Source organism: Gopherus evgoodei, chromosome 6 (genome assembly GCF_007399415.2).
Source record: "Gopherus evgoodei ecotype Sinaloan lineage chromosome 6, rGopEvg1_v1.p, whole genome shotgun sequence".
Classification (NCBI taxonomy): Eukaryota; Metazoa; Chordata; order Testudines; family Testudinidae; genus Gopherus; species Gopherus evgoodei.
Window position 1 is genome coordinate 114,872,887 of NC_044327.1, and position 14,499 is coordinate 114,887,385.

Genomic DNA, 14,499 nt, shown 5'->3' on the forward strand with positions numbered 1-14,499 from the left:
GCTTCTAGTAGTGCTGATGGAGGACTGCTGGAAACAGCAAAAGCCAACTGTGTATTTTAATAGCAAGTGAATCAACTTCCTTCCTGTATTACAATATTCTCATAAAGATGTTAACTAGCAACAAAAGTACTTTATGAGTCAGCTGATAATTAGGTAATGCATAAATTCATCCAGACTTTATAAAAAGCCTGGTGAAGAATCTAAGATAGTAATTAGCAAGGACCAAAACAGGCTGAATTAGTAAAAGACATTGTAACAGCAGTCTCTGAAAGCGAGTTAAAATGACAGCATAACAATGCTTCCTAAAATTAAGGAAAAATTATGAATTAATCTTGAAATGGGTATAATTTCAGCAGAATTCTGACTCTGTCAAGCTCCCCACCAATAAGTAATAAACCAGAGTGAAACTAGGATGTGCTAGTGAAATGGAGAGATCAAGTCAGTTCACAGAGAGGGTAACCCTCTGGTTTAAGTGAAAGAACTAATACTATATAATAATGGTTTGAGGCTGGCTGCATTTTGCCAATGATTTTGCAAACAACGTGGAATGTTATGCACTGGTTTTCTTTTCATGATTTTTTGTTTGTTTGTTTTGCCTATTTACATGTTTGGTTCTCTGGAAGAAGTTATTTTAATTTTTAAATAAAAATGCACTGTCAAGATTGGTAGGTTCAAAATATATCCTCTTTTTTATATATGTTTATAAAGCCCATGTAATTCCCTTTATTTCTTCAGAACTGTTGTAATTTTTCTTTAGAAAAAGGAAACATAGAAAATGGCAGCTGAAAGGGAAAAATAACATAGCAGCAAAGGAATTGCCATATTTGATCAGACCAGTGGTCCAACTAACCTAGTATCCACTTCATAGAAAAGTGTAAGTATCTAGAGTTCCCTGACATTTTTTCATCATCAACATTTCTAAAATTTACTTTTTAAATGTTAATCATAATTTTCCAATGCTGAGGAATATTCAGCTGAATCATACTGGTACTGGTTGTATTTTGTCCCTAAACTACTGGAAGAGCTAACTGTGTTAAAGCGAAATCCTCAACTCAGTGCCCAGTCGGAGCACCTGAGCAGAATGCTGGAGAGAGATGCAGGGCAAAGGAATCTTCCCCTGACCACAGAGCTATTTTGGACATGTACCATGCGCATCACTTAACCCCTAAGCATTCAATAGCACCTGTGCCCATAATGCATCCATAGCGGATGGGGAGAACCCAAGGATTCACATAGCAATGTGTTCACCCTCCACCATTTGGCACACTGAGAGCTGCGGTGTAGCTCTATACTTTATAGGGGGTGCACACTCCCAGTGATGGCCTGGCTCAGCAGTAATGCAACAGTTTAAAATGGTAATATTTTATTCACAGCATTCTTCATTTTTATGTGAGAAAATAAAGAGCTACTCACTAGCAAGAGTATATGTAATTCTCATTTATTCATACATTTTGTAAAGAAGATGTGTATTTACATCAATAACAACAGATGGCATGTATCAGATACCCATATTTTGTGATGTGACTCATCTCTGATAAAGTGTTTTACAAAGCTAATTAATAATTATAACCAGGTTTGGAAACTGAGGCATGGGAAGGTTAAGAGACTTGAACAAGGTTATACACCATGGCACTGACCCTCCAAACAATTGTCACCCATGGCAACACACTAGACAGAACACTGGAATCCTGACTTCTGATACCCATCACTACCCACTTGATTACACTGTTAGAAACTAAGAAGGGAATAAAATGACATAATTCTGATTCCATACAGTTTGAGTGAGAAAATGGCAGAAGTGGAAAGAACTAAAAGTTAATACCCTTACTCTGACTATAAACATATATTTCAAATAAAATCGTGTACATTATAAATCAGAAAAACCTCGTAAGTCATCTAGGGTACAGTTTCACAGCCAATGACTCCAGTGGAAACTGTTTCAGGCCCCTAATCTATAAATTTGCGACTACAGGAATGTATATATTGTCAAATGGAGAAATATTATGTTAATACTTTTTAATTTGCTTTGCTTTGTGATCTTTTCATTGTATTTAAAGTAAATTAATCCTTGCCTAATCAATGTATGTGTAATGGAGCAACACGGTGCTCATTAGCAAAACCAGCAAATACTGATAGGAGAAAATAAATCTGCTACTGAGAATATTACACCTCTTTAAAAATATCAGATTCTTAATATTCACATTTTAAATAAACATTTAGTTAAAGTTGCTCTGCTTTTGCAGAAGTTCAAAATCTTCCCAATAGGAGTCCAAATTCCCAAGTCATCTATTTTCAGAATAAACTCAACTACTTTAAATTGATACACGTATTCTGTATGGTATATACATACAGAATATCATGTATCATGTATCATAGTAGACACATGATGTATCATGGTAGACACATGGATCATCGTAGACACATGGATCCAATCCATTACAAAATATTTCTTTCAGCCACATTTTCAAAGTTAGGTATTGTGACAGACCCAGGCCAGTGGGATACAGGAGTCTGGTAGAGGGCAAATATACTGGTCACTGGATGAGTACTTTTCTGTTCCCTGAGTGACCAGAGCAGGGGCTGCACTAGAGTAATCAGGAACCTGCTAGAACCAATTCAGGCAGATAAGCTGATTAGAACACCTGCAGCCAATCAAGGCAGGCTAATCCGGGCACCTGGGTTTAAAAAGGAGCTCACTCCAGTCAGGGGAGTGGGGAGCAAGAGGAGAGGAAGTGTGTGTGAGGAGCTGGGAGCAAGAGGCACAAGGAGCTGAGAGTGAGAGGGTGTGCTGCTGGAGGGCTAAGGAGTACAAGTGTTATCAGACACCAGGAGAAAGATCCTGTGGTAGGGATAAAGAAGGCGTTTGGAGGAGGCCCTGGGAAAGTAGCCCAGGGAGGTGTAGCTGTCATGCTGCTGTTACAGGAGGTACTATAGACAGCTGCAATCCATAGGGCCCTGGGCTGGAACACGGAGTAGAGGGAGGGCCCGGGTTCCCGCCAAACCTCCCAACTCCTGATCAGACACAGGAGAAGTTGACCCAGACTGTGGGGAAGATCACTGAGGTGAGCAAATCTGCCAATAAGCGTAGGACCCACCAAGGTAGAGGAGGAACTTTGTCACAACTGGTGTCAGTTGTGGGATTTGGGTGTGCACAGCGCAGCAGAAGGAGGAGGGTGATTTTAAAACAAGAAAAAGTAGAGGGTTTTTTTTTTTCCCACCACAATGAATGACCTAGTACGGGCATTGATACAAGCTATGGCGGCCCAGCAGGAGGCTACCTGTGTCCAGGCAGCTGCCCAACAGGAGACAGTGTGGCTGCAACAAGAGACTAATCGCCTGCTGATGGACCAGGCTTCTCAAGACCGAGCTATGTTGCGGGAACTGGTAAACCAGGTAAAGACCCTTACAGAGCTGAACTGCGGCCATGATGGGACGCAGATCATATGGGCCAGCCATTGGCTGCAGAAAATGATGCGGGAGGATGATGTAGAGGCATACCTTCTGGCCTTTGAGAGGACAGCCCTACGGGAGGCCTGGCCTCAAGATCAGTGGTCTGGCATCCTTGCCCCATTCCTGTGTGGGAAGGCCTACTATGATCTGCCTGAAGAGGCTGCAGCAGACTACCCCCAGCTGAAAGCAGAGATCCTGGCCAGATCTGGGGTAACAACGCCAGTACGGGCCCAGCGGTATCACGAGTGGAGGTACCAGGAAAACAAAAACCTGCGGTCCCAATTGTATGACCTCATCCATCTCGCACGAAAGTGGTTGTGAATGGAATCCCGAAGTCCGGAAGAGATACTAGAGGTTCTGGTCATCGACCAATAGATGAGGTGGCTACCGCCAGACCTTCATGCTTGGGTAAGCCAGAACGAACCCTCCGCCTATGATGAGGTTGTCGCACTGGTAGAGAGGCGAAGGACAGCAAGGGAGCTGATCTGACCAGTGAAGGAAGAGGCACCCCGGGTTAAACTAGCAGCACCAAGCCCTAGAGCTCAGGTAGCTGGGCAACCAGGGGATCACAGATGGAAAAAGAGGGGGGTTGAAGGCCCACCAGAAGCCGCAAAGAGTCGGAGCACTGAAGGAGAACAGGATCGTGATGTTAGACTGCCCAAACCAAGTGACCAGGGAATTCCTAAGGCCCCATACAGATGTTATGCTGCGGGGAGTGGGGACATATAGCTGCACAGTGTCCCAATGCGGAGGAGCATATGCAGTGTAACCTGGGGAACTAGGCAGACCCATGTTCCCTAATCCACCTTGTGGGTGTCTCACTAACCCCACATATGTACACCAGACCAATAAAGCTAAATGGGGTAGAGACCACAGCACTGGTTGATTCAGGGAGTGCTATCACACTTGTCTCGGGGAAGCTCATGAAGTGTAGTCAGCTGCTGCGGGCTAAGCGTACGGGGATAACATGTGTCCATGGGACAGTTGGTTATTACCCCACCATCCCAGTAAAAATTGAGATTCAGGGGAACACTACTGAGGTAGCAGCAGGTGTACTCCCTGAACTCCCATAGCCGGAACTCATAGGGAGGGACTTCCCAGGGTTTGGAGATTTACTCCCAGTAGGAAAATTAGAGAAAGAGGGGAATCCTGAAGTTAGTGAGGCATCCACAGTAGACTGTCCACCCCTAGTCTTCTCTGAAATATTCCCAGATTTAGTTTCCATTCCCAGGCAGGGTAGAAAGTCGAAAAAGGAAAGGAGGGCAGCTAAGGCCTTGGGAACCTGAATACTGGCCCAAAACCAGAGGATCGCCCTAGCAGGTAGGCGGACCCAAGCAGCTGAAAAGAAGGCTATCCAGGAGGGAGAAACACCCGAGTCTGACCCCTACCCTAATGCTTCTGAACCAGTAGAGACAACAGAGACTGGGCCCCTAGATCTGGGGCAGATTAGTCCCAGAAGAGGAAATTTTAGACAGGACCAAGCTGAAGACCCAAGGTACAACAACATTAGAAAGAAGGTGACTGAAATAGATGGGGTCCTCGTGGAAGGGAGAACCCAGGGACCAGGACCCTACTTCATAATGAAGAAGAATCTCTTATACCGGCTTGCATCAGTACAGGGGCAGAAGGTACAGCAGATCTTAGTACCTCAAAAACACCAGAACGCTGTATTAAGTCTTGCTCATAGTCATCTTTTGGGGGGGCACTTGGGGGTAGAGAAGACCCTGGCACGAGTCCTACGACGGTTCTTCTGGCCCGGAGTACATGAAGAAGTGCAGAGGTACTGTGCACCATGCCCGGAGTGTCAGCTGCACAGTCCCTGTCCCCACCTGAGGGCACCTTTAGTACCCCTTCCCATCATAGAAGTCCTCTTTGAGCGAATAGCCACGGACCTAGTGGGACCCCTGGAGAAGACGGCTCTGGGCCACCAATATATACTTGTTGTTTTGGACTATGCTACTCGCTACCAAGAAGCTGTCGCCCTGCGGAACACAGCCTCTAAAATGATAGCCAAAGAGCTGGTGGGGATCTTTGCCGAAGTGTGGGGCTACCAAAAGAGATATTAACAGACCAAGGAACCCCATTTATGTCAGAGCTAATGAAGGACCTCTGTATGCTGCTCCATATACATACGCTGAGAACTTCAGTTTATCATCCGCAGACTGATGGGTTGGTAGAAAGGTTTAACCGAACCCTCAAGGCTATGATAAGGAAGGTGGTAAGTCGGGACGGGAAGGATTGGGACACCCTACTGCCCTACCTTATATTCGCTCTCCGGGAGGTACCTCAGGCCTCAACTGGGTTTTCCCCATTCGAGTTATTATATTGCTAAAGAGATTTGGGAAGAGGAACCCAATGAAGGGAGAAGAGTATAATAGAACATGTAATACAGATGCAAGACCAGATAGCCCCTGTCACCCCAATTGTACGGGAACATTTGGAAAAGGCACAGGAGGCCCAGAGAGCCTATTACAATCGCCAGGCAAAAGTCCGACAGTTCCAACCAGGGGATCGGGTGATGGTGTTGGTACCCACGGCAGAAGCAAGCTTCTGGCCCAATGGTAGGGGCCCTATGAGGTGGTTGAACCCATGTGGGAAGTAACCTACAAGGTGCGGCAGCCAGGATGCCGAAAACAAGAACAGATTTATCACATCAACCTTCTGAAACCCTGGCATGCACAAGAAGCATGCATAACTGTTATAAACAGATAGCTAAAGGTTAATGTTCTTTTACCTGTAAAGGGGTAACACCAGTAACCTGAAACACCTGACCAGAGGACCAATCAGGAAACAAGACTTTTTCAAATCTGGGTGGAGGAAAGTTTGTGTGTGAGTTCTTTGTTCTTTGTCTTGTGTCTGACCCTCTCGGCTAGGAGAATGATTTTTCTATCTCCTGGCTTTCTAATCTTCTGTTTCCAAGTTGTAAGTACAAGATAATAAGACAATAAGGTTTATATTGTTTTGGTTTTTTTGTATTTACATGTGTGTAGTTGCTGGAATGTTTTGAATTGTATTCTTTTTGAATAAGGCTGTTTGTTCATTTTTCTTTTAAGTAAATGACCCTGTATTTGTCACCTTAATACAGAGAGACCATTTTTATGTCCTTTTCTTTCTTTTTATATAAAGCTTTCTTTTTAAGACCTGTTGGAGTTTTTCTTTAGTGGGGACTCCAGGGAATTGAGTCTGCAGCTCACCAGGGAATTGGTGGGAGGAAGAAGTCATGGGGGAAATCTCTTTGTGTTAGATTTACTAAGCCTGACTTTGCATACCCTCTGGGTGAGGGGGGAAGAGAGATTAGCTCTCGGTACTTCTGTTTTCCAGGACTGGAAACAGGGAGGGTGGAGTCCCTCTGTTTAGTTTCACGAAGCTTGCTTCTGTATCTCTCTCCAGGAACCTAGGGAGGGAACACCTGGAGGGGAGGACGGGGAGGGGAAATGGTTTATTCCCCTTTGTTGTGAGACTCAAGAAATCTGAGTCTGGGGGTCCCCCAGAGAAGGTTTTGGGGAGACCACAGTGCGCCAGGCACTGTATAGATTCCTGGCTGGTGGCAGCTTTACCAGGTCCAAGCTGGTAACTAAGCTTGGAGGTTTTCATGCTAACACCCATATTTTGGACGCTAAGGTCCAAATCTGGAAAAAAATGTTATGACATGGTGTGCAGTGGTGGGATAGATAGAATCCAGAAGGCAGCAGGAATATTATATTTTTCTTTTCTCTGCTAGGGGCTTTTAAGCAGAGAGGGTTTGTTTTTAAAAGGAACCAGAGAGAATTTTTTTCTTCTGTTCTCTCCTGGCAGTAGCTTGCATATTAAGCAAGGAACCATTAAGCTGTGACAAACGGGTCTTTTGTCAGACAATAGCACTCCGATTGTGAGTCAAGTATCCAGCAATACACATGCAAATAAAGTGGTTTTTCTGGTTTACTTTACATTTAAAAGATTAGCTAGAGGAAGAAAGGGAAAAAGGCACTGTTGCTAGGCAGACCCCAGGAGGCAACAGAGAGCCTGCAGTTCAGAAGATAAACACCGGAGGGCACCCCAACACAAGAAAACAGGAACCATGCCTTCCAGTACAAAAATGGAGGCCGAAGAACAAAACAAAGAACTCACACACAAACTTCCCTCCACCCAGATTTGAAAAAGTCTTGTTTCCTAATTGGTCCTCTGGTCAGGTGTTTCAGGTTACTGGTGTTACCCCTTTACCGGTAAAAGAACATTAACCCTTAGCTATCTGTTTATGACAATAACTATCCAGGAAAACAAGCTTTCCAAACAGGTGAGAGTGTCTCCCGATTTAACACCAGACCAGAAGAATGAGGTATCTGAGATGATCTTCTGGAACCAAGATGCATTCTCGACAAAACCAGGTCGAACAACCGAGACATATCACCACATCGTCACAAACCCTGGGGCCAGAAAAACAATGAGGCCCTATCGGGTGCCAGCGGCCAAAAGGACAAAATAAAAGCAGAAGTAAAAAAAATGCTGGAGCTGGGGATCATCAAAGAATCCCACAATCAGTGGTCCAGCCCAATCGTGCCGATGCCCAAACCTGATGGCACCACAAGGTTTTGCAATGACTTCCGGGACTAAACAAAGTATCCCAGTTCGACGCGTACCCATAGCTTGCATAGATGAGCTAGTGGATCGTCTGGGGAATGCCCGGTACCTGACTACCTTAGACTTGACAAAGGGGTACTGGCAGATTCCCCTTGCAGAAGATGCAAAGGAAAAGACTGCATTCTCTACACCAGAGGGTCTTTTTCAATATACTGTCCTCCCTTTTGAACTACATGGGGCCCCAGCTACTTTCCAGCTCCTCATGGACAAGCTATTACGCCCGCATAACAGTTATGCTGCTGCCTACTTGGATGACGTGGTCATTCATACCCCAGACTGGGAAACCCACCTAGAGAAGGTGGAGGCAGTCCTTGATACCTTCAGGCGAGCTGGCCTTATAGCAAACCCTGCCAAGTGTGCTGTAGGCTTTACGGAGGCCAAATAACTTGGCTACATTGTGGGAAAAGGTCTGGTAAAACCCCAAGTGAACAAGTTGGAGGCATCCAAAATTGGCCCCAACCACATCACAGGAAACAAGTCCAGGCATTCGTAGGTGTAGTGGGGTATTACTGACGATTTATCCCCCACTTTGCCACAAGGGAAAGCCCCCTGACAGACCTAGTGAAAGCCCATGGACCTGATCTGATGAGATGGTCTGACGCAGCAGAGGAAGCATTCACAGACCTACGGACTGCCCTCTGTACTGATAGCCCCTGATTTCACCAAGGAATTTATCCTGCAGACAGATGCATCGGAAGTAGGGTTGGGGGCCATTCTATCACAGATGGTAGGGGAGGAGGAACACCCAATTCTCTACCTCAGTAGGAAACTCCTTCCGAGGGAACAAAAATATGCAATGGTGGAGAGAGAGTGCCTCGCCGTAAAATGGGCCATGGAATCATTGCGCTACTACTTGCTCGGGCGCAGATTTGTCCTCGTGACTGACCATGCCCCTCTTCAATGAATGCAGTGGAACAAGGAGAAGAACACAAGGGTAACCAGGTGGTTCTTATCCCTCCAACCTTCCCAGTTCCATGTGCAACACAGAGCAGGGAGCCGTCACGGTAATGTCGATGGCTTGTCACGTGTGCACTGTCTGGCATCCCAAGCTGCCCAACCCCCTGGTGTTGAGCAAGGGAGAGGGATATGTGACAGACCCAAGCCAGTGGGGTACAGGAGTCTGGTACAGGGCAAATATACTGGTCACTGGATGAGTAGTTTTCTGTTCCCTGAGTGACCAGAGCAGGGGCTGCACTAGAGTAATCAGGAACTTGCTAGAACCAATTCAGGCAGACAGGCTGATTAGAACACCTGCAGCCAATCAAGGCAGGCTAATCCGGGCACCTGGGTTTAAAAAGGAGCTCACTCCAGTAAGGCAGGGAGGAGCCAGAGTAGAAGAACTGTGTGTGAGGAGCTGGGAGCAAGTGGCACAAGGAGCTGAAAGTGAGAGGCTGTGCTGCTGGAGGACTAAGCAGTACAAGCATTATCAGACACCAGGAGGAAGGTCCTGTGGTGAGGATAAAGAAGGTGTTTGGAGGAGGCCATGGGGAAGTAGCCCAGGGAGATGTAGCTGTCATGCTGCTGTCACAAGAGGCACTATAGACAGCTGCAATCCACAGGGCCCTGGGCTGGAACCCAGAGTAGAGGGTGGGCCCCGGTTCCCCCTAAACCTCCCAACTCCTGATCAGACACAGGGGGAGTTGACCCAGGCTGTGGGGAAGATCACTGAGGTGAGCAAATCTGCCAATAAGCGCAGGACCCACCAAGGTAGAGGAGGAACTTTGTCACAGTATATACAACTGAGCACATACATTTGTGAATTAAACAAATAATGTGAGTCAATAGCAAATGTGTCTAGCTAAGGCCCTGATCAAACAAAGTACTAAAGCATGTGTTTAAGGGCTATGCTCGATCAGGATCTAAATTACTGTAGCCCCAATTCAACAAAATACTGAAACACATGCCTTAGTTAAAGCTCATGGGTAGTCTAGTTGAGGTCAGTGAATTGGGGCTTATATGCATGCACATGCTAAATATTTCCTCACAAATATTATGTACCAACAACTGTATGTGGGAAATGCACTTATTTCAATCTGGGAAAATCTGGCCAATAGAAATTCTAAAATTTTCCTTCGAACAAATAAACATGGAATCTATAGGTAGATACCTGAACATCACATTAAAAGACAATTAGTAATTTTAAAGGTGTCTCTACTAGGCCACGGCATTTCTCCTTCCAATAATTTATTTTTCTATATAAATGATAACTGTGCAATAATGTACTATATTGTGTAACAACAGTCTAATGTTATTAATAAATTGGTTGCATAAATATTAATTTCCCCAAGGTTTAAAAGGATTTAAAAAAATCTTACTGCTATTCCTAAGAGCTCATACTAACTACTAAGAAAAAGTCGCACAGGAGCATCTTTAGCCCATAAAATAAATTAAGCTATTCCTGACAAGATTGAGTGTGGTGGTGGGGATGGGTGTGTGTATGTGTAGAATTAAAATAGAAAAAGCCTTCCTTTCCCCCATATTAAAATAATCTCATTTGTACCTATTGAGAGCCATTCTACCTAATGTGGTTTTTCATAAAACAGGTTAAAATTAAATTTAAGAAGTGAAATCATATCTTATTTGCTGCATCTGTTCTGATAAACAGACGTTAGTAATACAATTATAAATCATGAAATTCCACTAAATGACAAGGGCATACAGTGGCTTACTTAATCCTCTATCTCCATTAGTTCCTGAAAACAAAACAGACCGTATGAGAAGCTGACTGCCCCAGCTGCAAACACAGTGCACATCCCTGTGTAGGGTCAAAACTCACCTCCCTCTTAGGGTTTCATTTTTGTAACAAACAGAGGAGCAGTAAGGCAACTGTAAGTCCACTTCAAGCCTTCTGTCCAGGCTGGGCTGCTCCAAGTGTTCCTAGTTCAGGTTGGACAGGCCCTGGCCTATCAAACTTTCCCTCTGACACACAAAAACTCTGTGTCTGGAGAGCCTAAGCCTGAAGCCTCTTTTCCCCTTCAGCCAGAGGATGGTCTTTCATTCATTTCTGGACAGGTGTTTCAGGGGTGGTTTCAGGCCTTGTCTTCAGGACAGACCAATAAATCCTTCCTGACTCAGTCCACCCATCACACCTTATTTTCTAAGGTGCTGAGCACACACGATGCCCAGAGGAATTGCAGGCTGCGGTTCCTGACCAATGGGAGTGGTGAAACCGGTTGGCTGTGCTTCCACCTAGAAACTGAGGGAAGGTGATGTCGCGACTTCTGGGGAGGTTGCAGAGCCAGGTAGGGAGCCTGCCAGCCCTGCCAATTCCTCCCTACCCCAGCACCACCGGGACTCCCAGGCTGCGTGCCCCCAAGCCACCGCCCCCCCCCAGTGCCTGCCACGCCTCTGGGCCACCCCCTGCAGCACCCGCAGCACCCCTGGGCCACCCCCCTCTAGCACCCGTGGCAGCCCTGGGCCGACCCCTCCCCCAAGATTTAGTCAGGGGTGTATAGTACAAGTCATGGACAGGTCATGGGCCGTGAATTTTTGTTTACTGCCCATGGGCAGATGGGATATCAAATGGGCTCTACAAATGTATTCCACAAAAATGCATGTTCCTCCTTCTGCATATGGCTCTAACGATACACCAGTTCATACTCAGAAAAAGCATGTCAGTACATATCTACAATTAGGGGAGCCAGCTCAAAAGAATTAACCTGTGAACATGACATGATATAGCTCAATACGGTCAAGATTTATTCAAGATATCTTTTGAACTCTTTCAATGTGAAATAGTCACTTGTAATTTCTGATTTTAGTTTTTTTTGCTGGCTGTGGGAGGGCCCTCTGGCTCCTGCCTCTGCTCTGGCTTACAAACTGCTCAGAGACCCTTGTGCTGGTCAAACATCTTGTGTAGTTTATTTACAATATGGGTTCTCAATACTTTCATGCTATATACAGCTCTGCTTCAACAATCCTATGGAGCCCCCAACTCCTATACCAAGCAGGGAAGGGCAATCTCTCTCTACTTCCTTCCTGTGCCTAATAGTTTAATTAGCCTTCCAGCTTAATTAGCCCTCCAGCTCTCCTCCACCACAAATTAGGCACAGCTCTGTTTAAACAGCTCCATTCTACGTTGTTTGATTGGAGCTGCTGTGACCAGAGTACTGAATCAGCTGTTCTTGCTTAGCACTCTGTCACACTGGCTTTTACACTACTACTAATAAAAAAAATCACATAACTAAAGAACTGTTTCCACAGCAATTTAAAAGTTTCTGAATTAAATGTTGGCATTTCTGAGCCCACTGTCAGAGATGCCATCTTGCTAAAAAGGAACATAATTTGCAGCAATGGAAACATGGGAATTCAGGGTCAGAGCCCATACATTAGTTTCAATTCCGCTTCAATATGGGTTTGAACAATCTGAAGAATAAAATATACACCTCTACCCCAATATAACGCAACCTGACATAATACGAATTTGGATATAACGCGGTAAAGCAGCGCTCAGGGGAGGGGGGGCTGCGCACTCCGGCGGATCAAAGCAAGTTCGATATAACGTGGTTTCACCTATAACGCGGGGTAAGATTTTTTGGCTCCCAAGGACAGCGTTATATCGGGGCAGAGGTGAACTTTGGAATATTAAACACGACAGTGTCAAGTTTAAAAGGCTTAAAATTAGACATAATGATGCATGCTGCACTGTTCTTTTACTCTGCCTCCTTGACATTTTTTTTTGAGCATGCAAAGTATTGAAATACAGAGTCATACTCTCTGCATTTCAGAGGGTGAGATAGAGCAGAATTCTTGAATATTTTAATACTCTACATTGGAGAAATCAGGTAGAGGAAGGACAGCTTTGTGGCAAAGGCACTGGAATTTAGGCTGGGTTGAGGTTTAGGAGGTATGTAGATTCCACTGAGTTCAGCTGGAGCTTACGCTCAATATTTCTGAAAAACAGGATCCTGAAGCTCAAATCCTAACTCTCCCACAGACCTTGGGTAAATCACTTACTCTCCTTCTAAACCCCTCTGTAGTAAATGCTTCCCCATTTAACAGAGGAATTGCTTTGCATCAAAAAAGGCACGTGCAGAGACAGACCAAGGTGCATCTGACTTGATCTTGACAAGCAAATTTGGAGAATGTTTAGTGGTGGGCCTCTCATTTAACTGCAGTTGGAATTCTCTTTTTCTTGATGACATGTGGGTCTTGTGAAGGTGCAAGCCTAGCTCAGCACTCCCAGAGGTTGTGGCTAGTAGTGAAGACAAGTCAGGTAGAAAAGACTGATGTGGGAAAACATCTCCTGGAGAAAAAACACATCTTGTCATGAAATGGCCTACCTGGGAGAACTTTAGGCTACAGACAATTCTTCCCTGACAGAACAGCATGAAACCAATGAACGGAGAATACCCGACATTTCCGAGACTGCCAAAAGTGACTATCTACAGCCCTGCGAGCAAAAGTGACTGAAAGAACCAAGTTCTCTGGAGTCATCTGCTCTGCAATATGTTAAGCATTTCTCTTTTCTGGTTTGTCAGGCAAGCATTATGAAGTAGAAAAGTGCAATAACAGTGCTGAGGAATATTAATGATTATTAAGCTACACTAAATGGAAAAGTTACATTAACTAGAGTGCATTCTAGAAGGTGTGGAAAGCAAGGGCTCTTTCTGTTCAGTTTGAAAGGCAGAGTTTTACTGAGGAGCTTGGGAGAGAAGAACTAGATGTATGTAAAAAATTACTGCAATTTCTCTGGTACCTTTGAATGCTGGTTGATGTGGAGAACATGTGGACCTAATTTAACATAATCAGAGAGACATTATGCTAGTTTCTAATTTCTTTAAGGCTTGTGGTGTTTGCATCCTAAATTAGAGACCATTTCCACAAAACCATAATATTACACTTTTGTCCTGCAGAGCAATTATAATATGGATGACTTATCACTGTAAGCAAAATACTTGCTGATTCACCTGTACATTGTTTCCAAGTTTTAAATCAGAATCAAGTCATCCATGATTATGTCAATTTATCAATATTATTGCACTGTAAAGTTATGAATATACCTTTATTATATCACAGCATAAACATGCAAATATTTTACTAATTAATGAATAATAGTATGTTGTGAAAAAAATGTCAAGTGACCATCACGGTTTCCTCAGGTTGTAGGTTTATGCCAGCAAATAGACCATTAGACAGAAACAGTACTCTGTTAGAATTATATATGTCTCAACACATTTCAAAAACAGCAAATATGTTAATGGTTTGAACTGTCACTACTGATACTCTAGTTCCTGATTAAAAATGCAGCTGATTTAAAATCATTTAGTTTAACAATGGAAAAAAAACCACTGAGCAAGACTGAATACAGGTAGCTTCTTGGGTGCAATTGTATCATGTTTTCTGTGCTGCTGTGGTTAAAGAAATCTTATTGTTATGTTCATGGAAATCTTACCTTTGCCAAATAAATGACTAGAAAATGTGACATGTACT

General features: G+C 44.3%; 1 protein-coding gene across 6 annotated transcripts in view; it reads right to left on the minus strand.

The window, feature by feature from the left end:
- The window catches only part of ZNF532 (zinc finger protein 532), a 97,139-nt gene that overhangs the window by 19,256 nt on the left and 63,384 nt on the right, over positions 1–14,499 (minus strand). The window lies entirely within an intron of this gene.